The sequence below is a fragment of the Lissotriton helveticus genome, chromosome 1_2, assembly GCF_964261635.1.
Source record: "Lissotriton helveticus chromosome 1_2, aLisHel1.1, whole genome shotgun sequence".
In the NCBI taxonomy this organism is placed as follows: Eukaryota; Metazoa; Chordata; class Amphibia; order Caudata; family Salamandridae; genus Lissotriton; species Lissotriton helveticus.
In genome coordinates this window covers 337,576,539-337,600,147 of record NC_136058.1, presented here as the reverse complement: position 1 = coordinate 337,600,147, position 23,609 = coordinate 337,576,539, and the positions used below count along the sequence as shown (strand labels likewise).

At 45.1% G+C, this 23,609-nt stretch overlaps 6 non-coding genes across 6 annotated transcripts; all 6 read right to left on the bottom strand.

Moving 5' to 3' along the window:
* Positions 1-1,105: 1,105 nt before the first annotated feature.
* TRNAD-GUC (transfer RNA aspartic acid (anticodon GUC)) lies at positions 1,106-1,177 on the bottom strand. Its single transcript has one exon. It is a non-coding gene; the product is annotated as a tRNA-Asp (tRNA).
* An 18,637-nt stretch (positions 1,178-19,814) lies between these two features.
* TRNAD-GUC (transfer RNA aspartic acid (anticodon GUC)) lies at positions 19,815-19,886 on the bottom strand. The gene has a single exon. It is a non-coding gene; the product is annotated as a tRNA-Asp (tRNA).
* Positions 19,887-20,516: 630 nt separating this feature from the next.
* Positions 20,517-20,588, bottom strand: TRNAD-GUC (transfer RNA aspartic acid (anticodon GUC)). Its single transcript has one exon. It is a non-coding gene; the product is annotated as a tRNA-Asp (tRNA).
* Positions 20,589-21,220: 632 nt separating this feature from the next.
* On the bottom strand, positions 21,221-21,292 carry TRNAD-GUC (transfer RNA aspartic acid (anticodon GUC)). Its single transcript has one exon. It is a non-coding gene; the product is annotated as a tRNA-Asp (tRNA).
* A 1,331-nt stretch (positions 21,293-22,623) lies between these two features.
* Positions 22,624-22,695, bottom strand: TRNAD-GUC (transfer RNA aspartic acid (anticodon GUC)). The gene has a single exon. It is a non-coding gene; the product is annotated as a tRNA-Asp (tRNA).
* A 632-nt stretch (positions 22,696-23,327) lies between these two features.
* Positions 23,328-23,399, bottom strand: TRNAD-GUC (transfer RNA aspartic acid (anticodon GUC)). Its single transcript has one exon. It is a non-coding gene; the product is annotated as a tRNA-Asp (tRNA).
* Positions 23,400-23,609: the final 210 nt, after the last annotated feature.

Here is a 23,609-nt window from a genome sequence, read left to right as displayed (position 1 = left end):
AACTATCAATATATATATTTATATATATATATATATCTATATAATCAGCTCACTTTACCATTTGCAGCTTATAACTATTAGCCACCAGGGGTCACTACTAACCAAAAGCAGTCATTCTACTTGTAAATTGAGCCAATCAAGTGGAACAGCAGCCTAGGATTCACCACTGCTTCATCTCATTTTCCAAGAGAATGCAGATGTAAAGTGTTTTTGATGGTACGCCTGTGCATATTGAAATATTCAGAGCATATTATGAATTTCAGTTAACACATCAGTAAGCATTTTGTCCATCGGTGAATTCAACCTTTTTTCTCAATCGGAATAGGCAAGGATAATGACAGATATATTTTACAATGTTAAAAAGTACAACATTTTATTTAATTGTGTGAATAAAAGGAATCGCCTCCCCGTCGGGGAATTGAACCCTGGTCTCCCGCGTGACAGGCGGGGATACGGACCACTATACTAACGAGGACTTATTGGCATCAGTTAAACAGTGCTCACCTCCTTGCGGTTAAGACATACCCTCGATCAATTCACAGTATTGTAATAGGCAGATTTGCTGCTTTTGGTTAGGACAAGTAATCTTTTTTCCTAAATATTACAATACAGAAATTCCTAGCCAAAAACAATGTTTTATCAAGAAATTATTTCATTGAAATAAATATCTATATATCGATCTGTCTATCTGGCTATCTTTCTAACTATCAATATATATATTTATATATATATATATATCTATATAATCAGCTCACTTTACCATTTGCAGCTTATAACTATTAGCCACCAGGGGTCACTACTAACCAAAAGCAGTCATTCTACTTGTAAATTGTGCCAATCGAGTGGAACAGCAGCCTAGGATTCACCACTGCTTCATCTCATTTTCCAAGAGAATGCAGATGTAAAGTGTTTTTGATGGTACGCCTGTGCATATTGAAATATTCAGAGCATATTCTGAATTTCAGTTAACACATCAGTAAGCATTTTGGCCATCACTGAATTCAACCTTTTTTCTCAATCGGAATAGGCATGGATATTGACAGATATATTTTACAATGTTAGAAAGTACATCATTTTATTTAATTGTGTGAATAAAAGGAATCGCCTCCCCGTCGGGGAATTGAACCCCGGTCTCCCGCGTGACAGGCGGGGATACTGACCACTATACTAACGAGGACTTATTGGCATCAGTTAAACAGTGCTCACCTCCTTGGGGTTAAGGCATACCCTCGATCAATTCACAGTATTGTAATAGGCAGATTTGCTGCTTTTGGTTAGGACAAGTCATCTTTTTTCCTAAATATTTCAATACAGAAATTCCTTGCCAAAAACAATCAGTATTATCAAGAAATTATTTCATTGAAATAAATATCTATCTATCGATGTGTCTATCTAGCTATCTTTCTAACTATCAATATATATATTTATATATATATATCTATATAATCAGCTCACTTTACCATTTGCAGCTTATAACTATTAGCCACCAGGGGTCACTACTAACTAAAAGCAGTCATTCTACTTGTAAATTGTGCCAATCGAGTGGAACAGCAGCCTAGGATTCAACACTGCTTCATCTCATTTTCCAAGAGAATGCAGATGTAAAGTGTTTTTGATGGTACGCCTGTGCATATTGAAATATTCAGAGCATATTATGAATTTCAGTTAACACATCAGTAAGCATTTTGTTCATCAGTGAATTCAACCTTTTTTCTCAATCGGAATAGGCAAGGATAATGACAGATATATTTTATAATGTTAGAAAGTTCATCATTTTATTTAATTGTGTGAATAAAAGGAATCGCCTCCCCATCTGGGAATTGAACCCCGGTCTCCCGCGTGACAGGCGGGGATACTGACCACTATACTAACGAGGACTTATTGGCACCTGTTAAACAGTGCTCACCTCCTTGGGGTTAAGGCATACCATCGATCAATTCACAGTATTGTAATAGGCAGATGTGCTGCTTTTGGTTAGGACAAGTCATCTTTTTTCCTAAATATTTCAATACAGAAATTCCTAGCCAAAAACAATCAGTATTATCAAGAAATTATTTCATTGAAATAAATATCTATCTATCGATCTGTCTATCCAGCTATCTTTCTAACTATCAATATATATATTTATATATATATATTACCTACTGGCGGTCGCCAGTAGGTATATATAGTTAGGATTTTTTCTCTATGGGTTTTTTGAAAATTCTATGTCTAATAACTTTGGCGATGGTGGACGGAATTGGCTGAAATTTTCAGGAAAATGGCACATTTTGTTTCTGAGCAGCCCCTGAAAATGGGGGGGGGGGGGTTCGTCCAGGGGGGGTCGAGAAAAAAGGGGGGTCCCAAAACGTGTTTTTTTTTTTTTTTTTTTGGGTTATAAACTTTTATTCGGTGTCAGCACATACACACAGCTCCACGCCTACAACCCTGGGGCCGGCAGCAACGTAAAAGAACAACAATACAATCACAGTATGAGCATTCGACGAAGCGGACCCGCCGCCTCCCAATGGTCAGTAGCCTCTATGCCGCCTTCATGTAGCGGAACTAACGTGACAAAGGTAACTCGAATTCCCTGTCTCGGTCTCACCCACCCATGTTGGTGCACACTCAATGTCTGTGTGGAATTAGATGTAGTGGTGTGGTATGCCTGTCCGAACCTCTAACCCAACACTAACCGCCCCTTAGAACTTCCCCCCCCAACTCCACCCCCCACTCTACCTGCCCCTGTGTGTACCTCTGCCCCCCTCCCAGAACCTTAGCGCCTCCATGCCCTGTCCGCCCTGTCTCCGCCCTCCTCTATGTCTGTCCCACTCCGTTGTGACTCCCTCCCCCCAGAGCAATCCCCACTATGCATGACCTGCAACCAGTAGTTCTCGGGGGAGACGCCTCCATCAAGCACTCAAGGTCCTCGTGGATTCGCCCATTCGAGCACTCGGACCCTCATGACCCACTCTATCTCTTCACATTGGATCGGGAAACCCAGTGCACTCTTCCTCACTCCCCTCCTGCACCGAATCCGCATCCTCCCTACGGGCCACATACGTAAGATACAAGTCCCAGAAGTTTTTGGGTCTGCTGATTGGTGGGAGAAGCTCGCTATAGAGCTGCGACTGGGTGCACCCATATAGCATGTCTCTGGACCAGCCACCTATGGTCGGGAGAGGTCCCCGCATCCAACATCGCGCCACCGCACGTCGGGCTAAGATTAGTCCCAAGTCTGCCATGCGACGTAACGCCGGTCGGAGGGGTCTGGAATAACCTAGTAATGCCAACGCTGGGTCAATCGGCAACTCAGTCTCCAATATCTGACCTAGCTCTGCAAAGACGTCAGCCCAGAATTTGTTAATGCCCGGGCAGGACCACGCCAGATGCATGAAGTCCGCCACCTGGGCATGACAGCGCTCGCACTCCGGTGTGTCTCGGAGGCCGTATCTACATAATCGCTCAGGGGTATAATATACTCTTTGTAAGAATTTAAAATGTATAAGCCTATGTCGAGCATTAAGGGACACCCTCCTAGTGTTGCGGCAGCAATACATCCACATGGAGTCGCTGATGGTCGCTTGCAGATCTTGCTGCCATGCCGCCCGGGCCTTGGAGAAAGGCTGTTTCCCGCCAGCTTGGCCCAACCTATACATCCGGGAGATAAGATGACCCGGGGACGAGTGTTTAATAACAAAAGTTAATTCTGGTGTCTCGGGAGGCTCTAGCATCGTTGGACCCAGCAAGGTCCGCAACGCCGCCCGTACCCTGTGGAAGTGGAAACGTTGCATCAACGTAGCTGGAGGTCGGGAGTGGACCAGTTGTGCCCAGGTGGTTGTAGTCCCGTCCTTGAATAGGTCACCCAGCTTAAGTATACCCAATTGCCGAAGCGCGCACGTGACCCCCTTCTCTCGCAACGGTGAGAGCCAGACTGCCCAGTCTATAGGGGTGAGCGGGGAATACAGTATGTCGTGCCCATGCCCTCGGGCCAGTGAGTGCCATGCGTGGTTCGTCGCAGTAATGGAGTCCAGGGTACCCACACGACGAGGAGCCGGTTCAAACACCGTGGCTGGCGGGGGGAGAGGGGCAGTGAAGAGGGTCTCAAGTACCACATGTGGGATATTGCGGTCCCCGTGTGCCCAAGTATGTAAATGAGTTGCTTGAGCGACCCTATAGTACCTTTCCAGGTCCGGGGCCCCTAGCCCCCCTTGGTCGTACGGGAGCGTTAAAACTTGCCACTGTACTCTCGGTTGCTTGCCTCCCCACGCAAGCCGTGTGAGGGCCTGCGTCAGTGTCTTGAAAAAAACCTTCGGTAATGTCACCGGGATGTTATTGAACAGAAACAGGAACCGAGGGAGGACAATCATTTTCATCAGGGCAATGCGTCCCGACAGGGATAACGGTAATTTGCACCACCTGTCCACATCGTCTGTCAATTTAGAAAAGGCCACCCCATAGTTTTCCCTCACCAGAATGTCAGGATCCGGGTGCAGTTGTATACCCAGGTAGCGGACCGGGTCGTCCGACCACTGCAGCGGATAATCCATCCCAAACTTGCTCGTCGTTGGGGTCAGTGGAAACGCCACAGATTTATTCCAATTTACTCTCAGTCCAGATAACGCTCCGAACTGCACTACTTCACGTAGCACAGAGGATAGGTTGTGCTCCGGATCTCTTACGTATAAGAGGGTGTCGTCTGTGTACGTAGAGATGCAGATCTTGTAGGTTGGGAAGCTGATGCCCTCGTGGCTATGGTATTCTCGCAGAGCGCATGCCAGAGGTTCCGCAACAAGGGCGTACAGCAGTGGAGAGAGAGGACAACCTTGTCTGGTGCCCCTGCGTATCGCAAACGCCTCCGTGACTCTGTTCCCCAGGCGGATTCTAGCCGATGGTTCATAGTACAATGCTCCCACCATTTGTAAGAAAGGCTCTCCCAGTCCTAGCTTCCGTAGCACTCTCGACATGAATGGCCATTCGACAGAGTCGAACGCCTTTTCCATATCTAGGAATACCGCCAGCGCCTTACATTCCGGCTTCACGTGTTGCATTGTTCCCAACACTGTACGTATATTATATGTGAGATTCCTAGTTGGGATGAAGCCGGCCTGTTCCGGGGCTACCAGTTCCGGAGCCAAGAGGGCGAGACGCGTCGCCAGAACCTTGGCATACAGTTTAGCGTCGACATTTATCAACGAGAGAGGCCTATACGAACTCCGTTCATTTGCGGGTTTCCCCGGTTTAAGTAGGGTAATAATGAGTGCTTCTCGCATGGAAGGAGGCATGCAACCCTCCAGACAGATGTCGTCAAACAGCGTCGACAGGTAGGGTAGCAGTTGGTCCTTGAAGGCCTTGTAAAAGCCCACCGTGAGCCCGTCTGCCCCCGGGGCACTACCGGATCTCATGCTGTTTAGAGCGTCCACAATTTCCTCCCTCTGAATAGGCATCATGAGGAACTCTCGCTGTGCGTTCGACAATTGCGGCATATTGATAAATCCTAAATAATCGTCTATCGCCCCCTCCATACCAGGTGACTTGGAGTCATAAAGAGTGGAGTAGTATTGTCGGAACTCTGCAAGTATTTGCTCCTCGTCGGTAAGGACCACTCCCGTGCTCGATATCAGCTCGCCGACCACAAGCTGACGCCTTTCAGTGCGGGCAATGTTAGCCAGCAGGGAGCCGGGTCTCTCGCCCTCTCCATAAGAGCGCGCAGTAGCGTACTTGCCCATATGTTGGACCTCCCTGTCGGCTTCCGAATTATATTCCGACACCAGCAGTTTAATCCGATCGAGCGTATCACCATTAGGGTCAGCCTGCTGGGCCTGTTCAAGTTCCGCCAGCTGAGTTTCTAGGAGGTCGAGCCTCTGTCTGATGGATTTAAGGACGCTGGAGTGCTTGGCCATCGCCACCCCGCGTATATACACCTTAAAGGTTTCCCATATTGTTTGAAAATCGTCCACCGAACCTACATTAATATCAAAGAAGGACTGGATCTCATCCGCAAGTTCCCCTTTAAACACCTCATCCAGTAAGGAATATGGGGGGAAGCGCCACGTGTAGGGGGGGAGTCTAGGCGTCGGGAGATCGAGAATCAGGAGAAGAGGAGAATGATCTGACAGCGTGCGTGGTAGAATCTGACAATCCCTCACCCTGTGAGCTAAGAATTGTGTCAATAGCCAGTAATCTATTCTCGTGTGGATCTCATGGAAGGCGGAATAGTGTGTGTAACCCCCTCTAGTGTGGTGTCTGCTGCGCCAGACATCCATTAGTGCAAGGCGAACCATTTCAGTTTGTAACACCGCGGCAGCCGCTGATGGACTCCTGGGAGGACCCGCTGATCTATCTAGCTTTGGATCAAGAACCAGGTTGAAGTCCCCACCCCAGAGCATCCCCGAACAGTCGTACTGTCTGCATTTCTGTGCTAGAGTGGTGTAGAACTCCGGGGAGTCAAAGTTAGGGCCATACACATTTACCACCATGCAGTCAAGCCCCCTACCCTTGCACCTGCAGAGGACATATCTACCCTCAGTGTCGGATTCCAAGAGTGTTAACGTGAGTTTGGAACTGGGGTTAACCCAAGTAAGAGTCCCCCTAGAATGTGTCGTGAAGCCCGCAGCCACGCTACAACCCGCCAGCCCCCTGTGTGTGAGCATTTTGCTGGTCAGAGGCAAGTGAGTTTCCTGTAAGAGGGCAAGATCTATGTGATGTCTGCGCAGATAACTGAGTACTTTACGGAGCTTTCTGAAGTCATTTAAGCCCCTCACATTCCAAGTGGGAACTCTCAAGCTAGCAGGTTCCGACCCCCTCAATGATGTGAAATTATAAGTATCCGTTCTATCCGCCATGGTATATTGCGATAAAATTGGGTGGAAATGTCTTGTAATTCCCAGTGGCGCACTCCAGCAGGCTAATCGGAAGGGAAATAGGAGCAGCACACACAGTGGGAATCCTCCACAAAGTTCGGCAGAGCGCAGGGGCAATCATCCACAAAAACAGCATGAATTCGAAACCAAACCCCAACATACCACCCCCCTCCCACAGCTGACCCACCCCAACTCGGCCATGCAGGTCCCCATCCCGCCCGCCCCTCCCCAAACACCAGTTCGAACGCCCCATCAGCCAACAGCTCGTGGGCGAAGGTAACCAGCCAACTCAGTCTCAGCTAGCAAGTTACAACTCTGTTGCCCAGAGCCCCATCCCCCCGACGCGCACCACCAGTAACATTACGTCACATCAACCTGAGCAACAACAACATCAGTATACCCCAACTGTGTAGGGCAACCTCCCCCTACCCACCCCAAATTTAGCCAACATAACCCAACCACAGTCATTGGCCCGTGGAGCGAAGCAGATACCACAGGGGCATACCAATACAATAAATGACCAATCACAGTGCCAGTATCCCATCCCCGCTTATCTGTGACATCATGTCCATGTAGGGCTGCTCCAGTTCCACGACCCTCACAGTTCTCGTCGCAGGATGACGCGTCGGCAGTTACTACGCCACAAGGTGGACATCGCCAAGTCACTCCTGGTCATCCATATTTCGTTGATCAGCATCCTCCCGGCGTTCTGACTGATCCTCCGGTTTGTCTCGGGCCCACTTCTTCAAGGCTTTTTGCAGTTCCACAGGGTCCGTGAAGATGTGAGAGTGGCCCTGCCTGTTGACCCGCAGCTTGGCCGGGTACAGCATGGCGTAATCGAGCCCCATGTCTCTGAGTCGTTTCTTGTGTGGCGCAAAATGTTTGCGCGCCTCCTGTACCCGAGCCGTGAAATCCGGGAAAATGGAGATCACTGATCCCTCGAAGTGTAGATCGCCCTTGGACCGTGCCAGCCGGAGTGCCGTGTCCCTGTCTCTGTAATTCAGTAACTTCGCAATGATCGGCCTCGGAGGGAGGCCCGGATTAGGCTTCGGACCCAGCGATCGGTGTGCACGTTCAACCACAAACATCGCTGAAAACACTCCTTCACCCAGCAGCTTGGTGAGTAAGTTTTCCACGAATAGCTCCATTTTACCGGTCTGAGTGGTCTCCGGCAGGCCAAGTATGCGAAGGTTACAGCGACGGGACCTTGCTTCTAAATCCTCCGTTTTGTCCTGCAAAGACCTGATCAATGTCTCCGCCCTGCGTCTCGCCGTGTCCAAGTCCGTTTGGGCCTCCTCCACCTCTGTTATGCGCCTTTCCGCCATGTCGTGCCTCTCCGAGTGCTTATCTAGTCGTTCCGCCATGCGGTCCATTCTGTAGGACATGGCATCCATTTTCGTACCCAGCGCCGTGAAATTCGCCTGCATGTTTAATTCCATGGTTCTAAGCATTGATTTAATATCCGCATTGTCCTCCGGCTGTTCACCCGCCGGCTGCGCCTCGTTTTGGCGAGCCTGGGGGCTAAGCACTGGCACCCGGCGCTGTGAAAAGGGGAGCTTGCTTTGGGTTCTATCTCCCTTCCCCATGCTTCCCTGCTGTCTGCGGTGTTAGCACACCCGCGTGAAGGAAGACCAGTCCCCGTGAACTGCTGTGAGCGTGACCGTTGCACTCAGGAGTGCCTCCGCCTCCAGGTAGGGGTCTCAATCGAGCCGGTAGAGCCGCAGGACAGTCTCCGCCTGAGCCGTGTGGTCTGCAGGCCGCTTGGCAAGGCCCAGGCCACGTGTGCAAGGCCCTTTAGTGCAGACCCAGTGATGTGAGCGAGGGGCGGGAGAGTAGAGGGGGAGCGCCGTCCCAACGTCGCCGTGCACCGGCCTCAGGAAATGAACCGGACCCCGTCCGGGGGTGCAAATATCGCCTCACATCCGAGGTAGGGAGGGGGGGTTCAAAGGGCAGTCGCGACTCTCATGTACCGTGCTCTGTGCTCTCCCTGGGGTAGCCGCTCCGAGTGCCCCCGGCTCCCGAGTCTATTATAGGCCTCACGCACTCCCCACACTCCCCACGCCGCCTCACCGTCTGGACGAGTCCGCAGCACAGGCGGCCGGAGTCACCGACGGGTTCTCTCCGTCCAAATGCCGATCTCAGCAGGAGGTCCGATCTCCCCCCGCGCCTGCTCCCAGGCGCCGCCGCACGTCTTTGCGCGCAGCCCGGACTCGCAGCCACCTGAGTCCGCGGATCACGGGCCCTCGCGCCGCCGAAGTCCGCCGCCTCTGCAACGTCGTCAGGGCAGTAAGGATCTATCCCAGGACGGGTCCGCTCGTCCACCTCGCAGTCCGCCACTCACTGGGGTGTCGGGGGAGTATCCAGGGTTAGGTTGATGTAGGATAATTTAGGATAAAGAGTTGGTGCCGAAGGAGCTCAGGGACTATGCGGCCATTTTCCGCGGCTGCTAGCTCCGCCCCCCCCCAAAACGTGTTTTTAACATTGAGTTTTCCATAGGGCGGTTGGCCTCACTTTTAGCCCGAACGGCTGAATGGATTTGCACGAAACTTGGCAAAATTGTAGGGACTGGTAGCCCGATGTGCCTTTTGTAGGTCTCAATATATGTGCTACAGTGGATTTTGAGAAATTAACGTTTAAAAAAAGATATATATCTGTAAGCGCGCTCTGGGCAGCGCTCCAGGACGCGTACTTTTCGTGCAACGGAGCTTTGTGAAGCGAAGCTGATTGGTTCTCCGGCGTCTGTCAACATTCCAAACAGTCCGTAGCAGCCGCCATCTTGTCTCTCGGTAGGATCGAGAGACAAGAGGAGGCGAAAGCGAAGGGGCAAATGACCATAAGGGGGAATAGTAGATCCTTGCTGACCCCCTAGGTTTGATGTGGAGGTTTTAAAAGGGCCCCGCGGGGCAAAAAAAAATAATAATAATAATAATCGAACGGCTGAATGGATTTGCACGAAACTTGGCAAAATTGTAGGGACTGGTAGCCCGATGTGTCTTTGCTAGGTCTCAATATATGTGCTTCAGTGGATTTTGAGAAATTAACGTTCAAAAAAAGATATATATCTGTAACAGCGCACCGCTTCGCGTACTTTTCGCGTTACGGAGCTTTGCGAAGCGAAGCTGATTGGCTCTCCGGTGTCTGTAAACATTCCAAACAGTACATAGCGGCCGCCATCTTGTCTCTCGGTAGGATCGAGAGACAAGAGGAGGCCAAAGCGAAGGGGCAAATGACCATAAGGGGGCATAGTAGATCCTCGCTGACCCCCTAGGTTTGATGTGGAGGTTTTAAAAGGGCCCGCGGGGCAAAAAAAAATAATAATAATAATAATCGAACGGCTGAATGGATTTGCACGAAACTTGGTAAAATATTAGGGACTGGTAGCCCGATGTGCCTTTGCTAGGTCTCAATATATGTGCTTCAGTGCATTTTGAGAAATTAACGTTCAAAAACAAGATATATATCTGTAACAGCGCTCCGCTTCGCGGAGATAAAATTACATCTGTATTACCTAGCTGTTGCTAACACCAGTTAGCGACGGCTAGTAGGAGATAGCGACCATCTTGTGCCCCACTTTGCATGTGAGTGATATTTATCACTAATGACATGCAAAGTGGGCATGCCAAGATGTTAGCGGCTGGAAACAGTCGCTAACATCGCTATCTCCTATTATCAACTTTTGGAAATATTCGAGATAAGCGCGAATATCTCCAAAAAGTAACAGCTGCCCTGAGCAGTTCTTAGCCATGTTATCCAATGGGAGGTGGATAACATGGCTAAGAGCATTAGCTCGGTAATGCATGAATATCGCTGAGTTTTCAGTGATATTAATGCATTGCGGTCGTTTTTTATCGTATTTGCGATAAACCTTGATAATAGCAAGGTTTATCTGCGATAATTTCTGACGGTAAAAAAATCTTTGCAATGCATCGTTAGGGATAAATATCGCTTAACTTTGGTAATATGCCCCAACGTCTGTTAACGTTCGATTCGAAGGAAATCAGGAAGTGTTGAAAAACATTGTCTGCGCCATCTTGTCTTTTTTCAAATGCCACACTTTTGTCGTGCACGGCAGCCATTTTAGATGCCTTGACCAGACCCACTCTGTGCACGCTGTCGATCCTTAGCATGGCTCCCCACCCTCGCAAGCATCTCACCCAGGCAGTGGTCACCCCCGCTCTCTGTCTTATGCATGGGTAATAAACCTCCCCCCATCTGCGCTGCTCTTCCCTGAGAATCACACCCTGTGCCCGCCCGACACCTCACTTTCGCCCTATTCACTACCGCACCCTCTGACACTCCTTTTCCTCTGTGTCCGATTGTCCAGGCCGGTCCTAGGCTATCAGCTAGCCCTGCAGATGTAGTTTATGGCCACAGCTGTAAAGAATCACCCCTCTTCAAAGGAGTTATAGTAGATCAAGGCCCACACTCGATGAGATCCGTCACAGCAGAAGCATTGCTATTATCTGAAAACCATCCTGTATTGTGATTGGGGAGGGGACCGAGCGTGAAGCGGAAGATTCCAGGGATGACTCTTTGTACATCAAAGTTTTTACAATTATGTGTCACATTAAAAATATATAGCACTCCGACAAAGTAGTAAGATTATAAAACTTTAATAATTTATAAATATATACAAGAAAACAAAAATAGTAATAACATATAAACATTTTTAGGGAAAAACAACGAAGTAGCGGTCGGCTGTGCGAATAGTCCCAACGCAGCACAACGTCCAGATTTTCGGCGTGGGGCGTCGCGGGGGGTGGGTCATCAGTAGCAAACTGTTGTGCGAATAGTTCCAAGGCAGCAGAACGCGCCGAAATCTAGATGACACGAAAGTGATGTCTAGTAAGTTGCCACCCAGCAAATAACGGCGTGGGGCGTCGCGGGGGGTGGGTCATCAGTAGCAAACTGTTGTGCGAATAGTTCCAAGGCAGCAGAACGATGGCACCAAGGTGATGTCCAGTAAGTTGCCGCACTGGTTTTGGTATCCTACAATGCTGCTCCGAATAACGGCGTGGGGCGCCCCGGGGGAGGCGGCGTGAACGGGCCTCTCCAGGTGGAGTGTCATTCTGTTGTAGTGGGGCGCCCCTTTACCGTTTCAGTTGCCATTCCGTCCGTTTTTGGTCCACTGTGTCAAAAGCCGCAATTCAGCTGAGTTGCGCCCACTCTTGCGGTGCAGCGATAGGCGGCTGTCACAGGACTCTCAAAATGGCGGCAGGCTCTTTCCTTTTTGGGCCTGGTCCACTGAAATGGCCCTGGGACACCTTGGAAATCGGACGCTTGTCTGCTAGGTCTTGGACCCCATTCTCGAAAGCGTCCCCTCCGCCTTGAGAATTCATCAAAAGTTTTGGGGGCCCCGACTCCTGCAGGCTTCTGGTGGGGAGCGGCTGCCATGATTGCTCGCGGAATGACCACGACGGAGCTACGAGATGGTGGTGCTCTCATGCTGACGCCAGTTTAGTCTGAAACATCCAGAAACAAGGTGGGGCTTTCATCGTTTGGGAAAAAAAAAAAGTTTTCATCCAATGAAAAGTGTTGTTTTTAGGTCATATGATCAAGCCTTCCATCATTAGGAAACCAAAAGTAAAATGAACCAATGAAAAGTTTTATAAGCAAGTCACATGACCTGTTATGCGGCATAGGGTATAAAATGCGGAGAAAATACGTTGGCACGTGAGGCGGCGTCAGTAGCGGACCGATGTGCGAATAGGCCGAAGGCAATACAACGCGCCAAGATCCGGATGGCACCGAGGTGGTGTCATAGTTGAGAGTTCTGAGCAGCGGTTGTAACACTGTTTGAAGCTTATTTGCAGCTGCTGCAGCTTTACTACGCGCCAAGATCCGGATGGCACCGAGGTGGTGTCTAGTAAGGTGCACTGGTGTGGCCATCCTACAATGCTGAAAGTCGGCGTGGGGCGCCCCGTTGGCCTGTGAGTTTGCGTCAGTAGTGGACCGATGTGCGAATAGGCCGAAGGCAGCACAACGCGCCAAGATCCGGATGGCACCGAGGTGGTGTCTAGTAAGTTGCCGCACTGGTGTGGCCATCCAACAATGCTGAAAGTCGGCGTGGGGCGCCCCGTTGGCCTGTGAGATGGCGTCAGTAGCGGACCGATGTGCGAATAGGCCGAAGGCAGCACAACGCGCCAAGATCCGGATGGCACCGAGGTGGTGTCTAGTAAGATGCACTGGTGTGGCCATCCTACAATGCTGAAAGTCGGCATGGGGCGCCCCGTTGGCCTGTGAGTTTGCGTCAGTAGCGGACCGATGTGCGAATAGGCCGAAGGCAGCACAAAGCGCCAAGATCCGGATGGCACCGAGGTGGTGTCTAGTAAGTTGTCGCACTTCTGTGGCCATCCTACAATGTTGAAAGTCGGCGTGGGGCGCCCCGTTGGCCTGTGAGATGGCGTCAGTAGCGGACCGATGTGCGAATGGGGCCAAAGGAAGCGCAACAATATTTTCTGACTGACACCACAAGGCGCTGAGATGCCAAGATCCGGATGGCACCGAGGTGATGTCTAAGTTGCGGACTGATGTGCGAATGGGGCCAAAGGCAGCGTAACAATATTTTTTGTATGGAAGATACCACTAGGCGTTGTGATGCCAAGATTCGGATGGCACCGAGGTGATGTCTAGCAAGTTGCTGTACTGGTGTGGTCATCCTACAATGCTGAAACTCGGCGTGGGTCGCCCCATTAGCCTGTGAGATGGCATCAGTAGCGGACCGATGTGCGAATAGGCTGAAGGCAGCACAACGCGCCAAGATCCGGATGTCACCGTGGGGGTTTCATAGTTGAGAGGCACTTCATCGGCAGTGGGGCGCCGAGATCCGGATGGCACCGAGGTGATGTCTAGCAAGTTGCTGTACTGGTGTGGTCATTCTACAATGCTGAAAGTCGGCGTGGGGCGCCCCATTAGCCTGTGAGATGGCGTCAGTAGCGGACTGATGTGCGAATGGGGCCAAAGGCAGCGCAACAATATTTTCTGAAGAGAAGACACCAAAAGGTGCTGACATTCCAAGATCCGGATGGCACCGAGGTGGTGTCTAGCAAGCTATGCAGTTGAGTTGTGTGCGCACTTGCGGCGAATAGGTCGAAGGCAGCATAACAATTTTTTTTGAATAGAAGACACCACAAGGCGTTGAGATTCGGTTACCACCGAGGTGATGTCTAGCAAGTTGCCGCACTGGTGTGGCCATCCTACAATACTGCTCCGAATAACGGCGTGGGGTGCCCGAAGGGGGGGGGGAGCCGGCGTGAATGGGCCTTCCTAGGTGGAGGCTCGTCTGCTGTAGTGGGGCGACCCCTTTACCGTTTCAGTTGCCATTCAGCTGAGTTTCGGCTGCTCTTGATGCTACAGCGACAGGCGGCTGCAAGAGGACTCTCAAAATGGTGGCCTGTTCTTTGGATTTGGGCCTGGTCCACTAAAATGGCCCTGGGACACCTTAGAACTCGGACGCTCGATTTTTTTTTCCTTTCCTGTAAATGCAAAAAAAGGTAAATGCCCGGTACGTTACACGCTTCATCTGCCACGATGAACTCTCCAGAGGAACCGAAAAAAAATATAGTTGTGGTAACTATACCATGCATCGTCATATGGAGAGGTGGCACCAATTACTTATAGTTCTGCATAAAAGAGAGATTTGGAGGAGAACCCCTGACCTGCTAGTACATTCATCAAAGAAGTGGCACTGAGAGCTTCAGAGGCAAGGGAAACGGTCCCAAATATTTAGAAGAACTTTGGAAAGATTAAAATGACATGTTTAGATTGTGGCAAATTAATTTCATGTGGACAGATGAGTGTTACTCTAATAAATACAGCATATGAACATCATCATAGTCGATGGTTGGTAGAGACATTTTGACTATATCCTGGACCTGCCCGTCCTCGCCCAAAATGGCGCCGGAATAAATGGGACTCGTAACTCCTTGTTGTGTACTGGTTGCAGAACCTTGAAATCACGAGATACGTATGCAGTTTTGAAGCACATGGCGGGCGGGGACGAGAATTGATTGAATATTTCGACATCCCTATTGATATTAAGTTCTGATGTGTTATTGATTACTGTACTGTTGAAAGTTCGAATTAACGTCACCCATGGTACTTGCCCGCAAATGTATATCTAAATAATTTTATTGTAACTGGTCCTGTCGTATTTTAATTATAAAATGTACGTCCACCGATTCCGTAACTGTTAGACACCTTAGTTCTTGCAACCTAATGGCCCGCCCGTTACGTTCCTCTACAGTGTAAATGTCAATTCATCATATACGATTACAGTTTGCTCTGTGGCAGGCCCACGTGGTTATAGGCTCGTATTTGTATAATGAAATTTTCACAATAAAGGTTTTTAAAAGAAAACATGGTAGTAGTATATACATTGGTAAAGTTTTTAATAATAGTGACTGTTTTAGAATCATTAAAAGGCAAGTGAAATAAAGCAGACCAATTACATGAAGGGTAAAAGGTATAATACGAAGGAACGCAGTAAAGATAAATGGTCAAGGGCTGTTGTGTTTTCTATTCCTGCAACATAAAGTGATCGATAAGAATCTCATATTCAGGCGTATCGGCGACTAAGACAGCAGGTCGACCCTCTTTTGCTCAACGGCTCCGTCATGGGACGAAGAAACGCTCTTTTTCTCGAAAAAAGAATATATTTTACTTGCAGGACAGTTGTAAAATTTCCGGGAAAGTACATTAGCCTGGAACATTATAACATATATTTAAGAAAAAATAATGTTCGGAAGTAATGAAAACCGTAATTTTTAGGTCATATGACCAAGCCTTTCATCATTACAATAAGAAAAGTAAAATGAACCAATGAAAAGTTTTATTAACAAGTCACATGACTTGTTATGCTTACGTTACGCGCTGCGCGCCCCGGATGACTTCCGGATGCGCTAACGCGGCACGTCATATGACGCATTACGCGACAACGCAGGTACAGAATATAGTCAAAATGTCTCCACCAACCAGCGTTCGGAACACAACCCCTTTCAGCAGGCTAAATAGTTCTGTTAAATGACAACAGAAGGGACAGGCAACAAGAACCATCAGTCAAAGAGGGGAGGGCTAGTTCTTCTCTACCGGGTTACATTGGGGCGCTACCGGAACTGATCGAATTGGTAGTCTACAGTGTTTCTGGATGTTTCAGACTGAAGCTGGGGTTAGCATGAGAGCAGCACCATTTCGTAGCTCCGTTGTGGTCATTCCGCAACCAATTATGGCAGCCGTTCTTTATCGTTATTTTGGGCGGGGTGGGTGGCGGAGCCGAGCTGTTTTCCAGCCATCATTGTGTGGAGTTCAGTTCATCTCACTAGTTTTGTATTTGTCATGAGGGGTTGTTCCTAATGTTTCTATTTTAGCGAGGTCAAAAAGAGATCCCATTAGTGGCCTACTGATTTTGCTCGATTCCTTTTCTTTTTTTTTACACGATTTTTCGTTATCTGCAAAGACTAAACAGAGTATTGCGACTCTGTGTTTGTTTGTAAATAGAGAATGAACCAAAGAGAACTAATTCTAAAACAGTAAATACTTGGATAACAATCAATCAAATGGAGAGAGAAACAGGCACGACGGATTACAACGGGGGCAAAGGCCTGCGTTAACTACCTTTCACTATCTGCAAAGAGAGAGTACTCCTAATAGAAATGAGGGGGGGGGCACCATTCAAAGCAGATCAGTGTGCATAAACACGAAAATGTTTTCACTTACCACGTACTTGACATTCGACAGCTTATGATATTTGCTATTAAAAAACCATTGAAATTCACTGAAAAAACCATAGGTTATAGACCATATATAGTTAGGAATTAGCATTTACAAAACCTTGAAAATTCACTGAAAAAACCATAGGTTATAGACCATATATAGTTAGGAATTAGCATTTAAAAAACCTTATTTTACTCACACAAAACCATTGAAATTCCATATATAATTAGTTGCACTAACTATATATCACGCACCCGCAATCCACTGCTGGTCATGTCACATATTACATCATTCATGACATGGTCAGTGACATCACTGCTGACATCACTGATGACATCTCAAATGACATCACTGATGACATCACTGATGACATCTCATTTGACATCATTCTTGTGCTAATACGATAAACCTCTTCAGACTCTAATATAACCTTAGATACACTCAGTGTATACAGACACTCACACACTGCCACTCATCCATGTAGTTACTCACACACCCAGTCAGTCATGCAAAGAAACAATCTCACCTCCATTTCTTCAACTATACAGTTAAACACACCTTACTTATTGAAACATATACTAACACATATTTACTCTCTTATACAATCCCTGATACAAGTTCACAATGATCGATACAACCACTCACTCATTCAGTGGCTCTCATGCACAGTTATTTATATATGCCAGCTCTCACATGTACTGTGTTTTACATATGTACTTACTATGACATGTAGCATTGAGATATCCATTCACTCATCAATACACTCATGCACACAGTCAACTGCCCATGTAGCTGTTTCCACATGCACTCTTGAACTCATACACCTAGTGAATAAACTGCTCACACATCTATGCATAGAGTCACACACCTTCCAGCCACCCCCACACAAACTCAATCTCCCATAGAAATACTTGGGCAACCAATTAATAACACATATAGCCTCTCGTATAGCTAATGATCAACACATGCAGCAGTTTACAGAACAACAGACATAATGATGCACAAATTAAGACAGTTTAGTCACTAACCCATGCATTCAGTGAGACACATTTAATCACTCACTCATACAGTCAGTCACGCACCTACTAAATCCTTCATCCAGACACTTATACATCCACTCATTCTTCAATATGTAAGACATATTTTAACTTTACAGAAACATACAGTCACTGGATGTTGTCATCAGTGATGTCATCAGTGATGTCATTTGAGATGTCATCAGTGATGTCATCAGTGATGTCACTGACCATGTCATGAATGATGTAATATGTGACATGATCAGCAGTGGATTGCGGGTGCGCGATATATAGTTAGTGCAACTAACTATATATGGAATTTCAATGGTTTTGTGTGAGTAAAATAAGGTTTTTTAAATGCTAATTCCTAACTATATATGGTCTATAACCTATGGTTTTTTCAGTGAATTTTCAAGGTTTTGTAAAAGCTAATTCCTAACTATATATGGTCTATAACCTATGGTTTTTTCAGTGAATATCTATATAATCAGCTCACTTTACCATTTGCAGCTTATAACTATTAGCCACCAGGGGTCACTACTAACCAAAAGCAGTCATTCTACTTGTAAATTGTGCCAATCGAGTGGAACAGCAGCCTAGGATTCACCACTGCTTCATCTCATTTTCCAAGAGAATGCAGATGTAAAGTGTTTTTGATGGTACGCCTGTGCATATTGAAATATTCAGAGCATATTATGAATTTCAGTTAACACATCAGTAAGCATTTTGTTCATCAGTGAATTCAACCTTTATTCTCAATCGGAATAAGCAAGGATAATGACAGATATATTTTACAATGTTAGAAAGTTCATTTTATTTAATTGTGTAAATAAAAGGAATTGCCTCCCCGTCTGGGAATTGAACCCCGGTCTCCCACGTGACAGGCAGGGATACTGACCACTATACTAACGAGGACTTATTGGCATCAGCTAAAAAGTGCTCACCTCCTTGGGGTTAAGGCATACCCTCGATCAATTCACAGTATTGTAATAGGCAGATGTGCTGCTTTTGGTTAGGACAAGTCATCTTTTTTCCTAAATATTTCAATACAGAAATTCTTAGCCAAAAACAATCAGTATAATCAAGAAATTATTTCATTGAAATAAATATCTATCTATCGATATGCCTATCCAGCTATCTTTCTAACTATCAATATATATATTTATATATATATATATATCTATATAATCAGCTCACTTTACCATTTGCAGCTTATAACTATTAGCCACCAGGGGTCACTACTAACCAAAAGCAGTCATTCTACTTGTAAATTGTGCCAATCGAGTGGAACAGCAGCCTAGGATTCACCACTGCTTCATCTCATTTTCCAAGAGAATGCAGATGTAAAGTGTTTTTGATGGTACGCCTGTGCATATTGAAATATTCAGAGCATATTCTGAATTTCAGTTAACACATCAGTAAGCATTTTGGCCATCAGTGAATTCAACCTTTTTTCTCAATCGGAATAGGCAAGGATGATGACAGATATATTTTACAATGTTAGAAAGTACATCATTTTATTTAATTGTGTGAATAAAAGGAATCGCCTCCCTGTCGGGGAATTGAACCCCGGTCTCCCGCGTGACAGGCAGGGATACTGACCACTATACTAACGAGGACTTATTGGCATCAGTTAAACAGTGCTCACCTCCTTGGGGTTAAGGCATACCCTCGATCAATTCACAGTATTGTAACAGGCAGATTTGCTGCTTTCGTTAGGACAAGAAATCTTTTTTCCTAAATATTACAATACAGAAATTCCTAGCCAAAAACAATCAGTTTTATCAAGAAATTATTTCATTGAAATAAATATCTATCTATCGATCTGTCTATCTGGCTATCTTTCTAACTATCAATATATATATTTATATATATATATATCTATATAATCAGCTCACTTTACCATTTGCAGCTTATAACTATTAGCCACCAGGGGTCACTACTAACCAAAAGCAGTCATTCTACTTGTAAATTGTGCCAATCGAGTGGAACAGCAGCCTAGGATTCACCACTGCTTCATCTCATTTTCCAAGAGAATGCAGATGTAAAGTGTTTTTGATGGTACGCCTGTGCATATTGAAATATTCAGAGCATAGTATGAATTTCAGTTAACACATCAGTAAGCATTTTGTTCATCAGTGAATTCAACCTTTTTTCTCAATCAGAATAGGCAAGGATAATGACAGATATATTTTACAATGTTAGAAAGTTCATTTTATTTAATTGTGTGAATAAAAGGAATCGCCTTCCCGTCGGGGAATTGAACCCCGGTCTCCCGCGTGACAGGCGGGGATACTGACCACTATACTAACGAGGACTTATTGGCATCAGTTAAACAGTGCTCACCTCCTTGGGGTTAAGGCATACCCTCGATCAATTCACAGTATTGTAATAGGCAGATTTGCTGCTTTTGGTTAGGACAAGTCATCTTTTTTCCTAAATATTTCAATACAGAAATTCCTAGCCAAAAACAATCAGTATTATCAAGAAATTATTTCATTGAAATAAATATCTATCTATCGATCTGTCTATCTAGCTATCTTTCTAACTATCAATATATATATTTATATATATATATATCTATATAATCAGCTCACTTTACCATTTGCAGCTTATAACTATTAGCCACCAGGGGTCACTACTAACCAAAAGCAGTTATTCTTCTTGTAAATTGTGCCAATCGAGTGGAACAGCAGCCTAGGATTCACCACTGCTTCATCTCATTTTCCAAGAGAATGCAGATGTAAAGTGTTTTTGATGGTACGCCTGTGCATATTGAAATATTCAGAGCATATTATGAATTTCAGTTAACACATCAGTAAGCATTTTGTCCATCGGTGAATTCAACCTTTTTTCTCAATCGGAATAGGCAAGGATAATGACAGATATATTTTACAATGTTAGAAAGTACATCATTTTATTTAATTGTGTGAATAAAAGGAATCGCCTCCCCGTCGGGGAATTGAACCCCGGTTTCCCGCGTGACAGGCGGGGATACTGACCACTATACTAACGAGGACTTATTGGCATCAGTTAAACAGTGCTCACCTCCTTGGGGTTAAGGCATACCCTCGATCAATTCACAGTATTGTAATAGGCAGATTTGCTGCTTTTGGTTAGGACAAGTTATCTTTTTTCCTAAATATTTCAATACAGAAATTCCTAGCCAAAAACAATCAGTATTATCAAGAAATTATTTCATTGAAATAAATATCTATCTATCGATCTGTCTATCCAGCTATCTTTCTAACTATCAATATATATATTTATATATATATATATATCTATATAATCAGCTCACTTTACCATTTGCAGCTTATAACTATTAGGCACCAGGGGTCACTACTAACCAAAAGCAGTCATTCTACTTGTAAATTGTGCCAATCGAGTGGAACAGCAGCCTAGGATTCACCACTGCTTCATATCATTTTCCAAGAGAATGCAGATGTAAAGTGTTTTTGATGGTACGCCTGTGCATATTGAAATATTCAGAGCATATTATGAATTTCAGTTAACACATCAGTAAGCATTTTGGCCATCAGTGAATTCAACCTTTTTTCTCAATCGGAATAGGCAAGGATAATGACAGATATATTTTACAATGTTAGAAAGTACATCATTTTATTTAATTGTGTGAATAAAAGGAATCGCCTCCCCGTCGGGGAATTGAACCCCGGTCTCCCGCGTGACAGGCAGGGATACTGACCACTATACTAACGAGGACTTATTGGCATCAGTTAAACAGTGCTCACCTCCTTGGGGTTAAGGCATACCCTCGATAAATTCACAGTATTGTAATAGGCAGATTTGCTGCTTTTGGTTAGGACAAGTTATCTTTTTTCCTAAATATTTCAATACAGAAATTCCTAGCCAAAAACAATCAGAATTATCAAGAAATTATTTCATTGAAATAAATATCTATCTATCGATCTGTCTATCCAGCTATCTTTCTAACTATCAATATATATATTTATATATATATATATCTATATAATCAGCTCACTTTACCATTTGCAGCTTATAACTATTAGCCACCAGGGGTCACTACTAACCAAAAGCAGTCATTCTACTTGTAAATTGTGCCAATCGAATGGAACAGCAGCCTAGGATTCACCACTGCTTCATCTCATTTTCCAAGAGAATGCAGATGTAAAGTGTTTTTGATGGTACGCCTGTGCATATTGAAATATTCAGAGCATATTATGAATTTCAGTTAACACATCAGTAAGCATTTTGTTCATCAGTGAATTCAACCTTTTTTCTCAATCGGAATAGGCAAGGATAATGACAGATATATTTTAGAATGTTAGAAAGTTCATTTTATTTAATTGTGTGAATAAAAGCAACTGCCTCCCCGTCTGGGAATTGAACCCCGGTCTCCCGCGTGACAGGCAGGGATACTGACCACTATACTAACGAGGACTTATTGGCATCAGCTAAAAAGTGCTCACCTCCTTGGGGTTAAGGCATACCCTCGATCAATTCACAGTATTGTAATAGGCAGATGTGCTGCTTTTGGTTAGGACAAGTCATCTTTTTTCCTAAATATTTCAATACAGAAATTCCTAGCCAAAAACAATCAGTATAATCAAGAAATTATTTCATTGAAATAAATATCTATCTATCGATCTGTCTATCCAGCTATCTTTCTAACTATCAATATATATATTTATATATATATATATATCTATATAATCAGCTCACTTTACCATTTGCAGCTTATAACTATTAGCCACCAGGGGTCACTACTAACCAAAAGCAGTCATTCTACTTGTAAATTGTGCCAATCGAGTGGAACAGCAGCCTAGGATTCACCACTGCTTCATCTCATTTTCCAAGAGAATGCAGATGTAAAGTGTTTTTGATGGTACGCCTGTGCATATTGAAATATTCAGAGCATATTCTGAATTTCAGTTAACACATCAGTAAGCATTTTGGCCATCAGTGAATTCAACCTTTTTTCTCAATCGGAATAGGCAAGGATGATGACAGATATATTTTACAATGTTAGAAAGTACATCATTTTATTTAATTGTGTGAATAAAAGGAATCGCCTCCCCGTCGGGGAATTGAACCCCGGTCTCCCGCATGACAGGCGGGGATACTGACCACTATACTAACGAGGACTTATTGGCATCAGTTAAACAGTGCTCACCTCCTTGGGGTTAAGGCATACCCTCGATCAATTCACAGTATTGTAATAGGCAGATTTGCTGCTTTTGGTTAGGACAAGTTATCTTTTTTCCTAAATATTTCAATACAGAAATTCCTAGCCAAAAACAATCAGTATTATCAAGAAATTATTTCATTGAAATAAATATCTATCTATCGATCTGTCTATCCAGCTATCTTTCTAACTATCAATATATATATTTATATATATATATATATCTATATAATCAGCTCACTTTACCATTTGCAGCTTATAACTATTAGGCACCAGGGGTCACTACTAACCAAAAGCAGTCATTCTACTTGTAAATTGTGCCAATCGAGTGGAACAGCAGCCTAGGATTCACCACTGCTTCATATCATTTTCCAAGAGAATGCAGATGTAAAGTGTTTTTGATGGTACGCCTGTGCATATTGAAATATTCAGAGCATATTCTGAATTTCAGTTAACACATCAGTAAGCATTTTGGCCATCAGTGAATTCAACCTTTTTTCTCAATCGGAATAGGCAAGGATAATGACAGATATATTTTACAATGTTAGAAAGTACATCATTTTATTTAATTGTGTGAATAAAAGGAATCGCCTCCCTGTCGGGGAATTGAACCCCGGTCTCCCGCGTGACAGGCGGGGATACTGACCACTATACTAACGAGGACTTATTGGCATCAGTTAAACAGTGCTCACCTCCTTGGGTTTAAGGCATACCCTCGATCAATTCACAGTATTGTAATAGGCAGATTTGCTGCTTTTCGTTAGGACAAGAAATCTTTTTTCCTAAATATTACAATACAGAAATTCCTAGCCAAAAACAATCAGTTTTATCAAGAAATTATTTCATTGAAATAAATATCTATCTATCGATCTA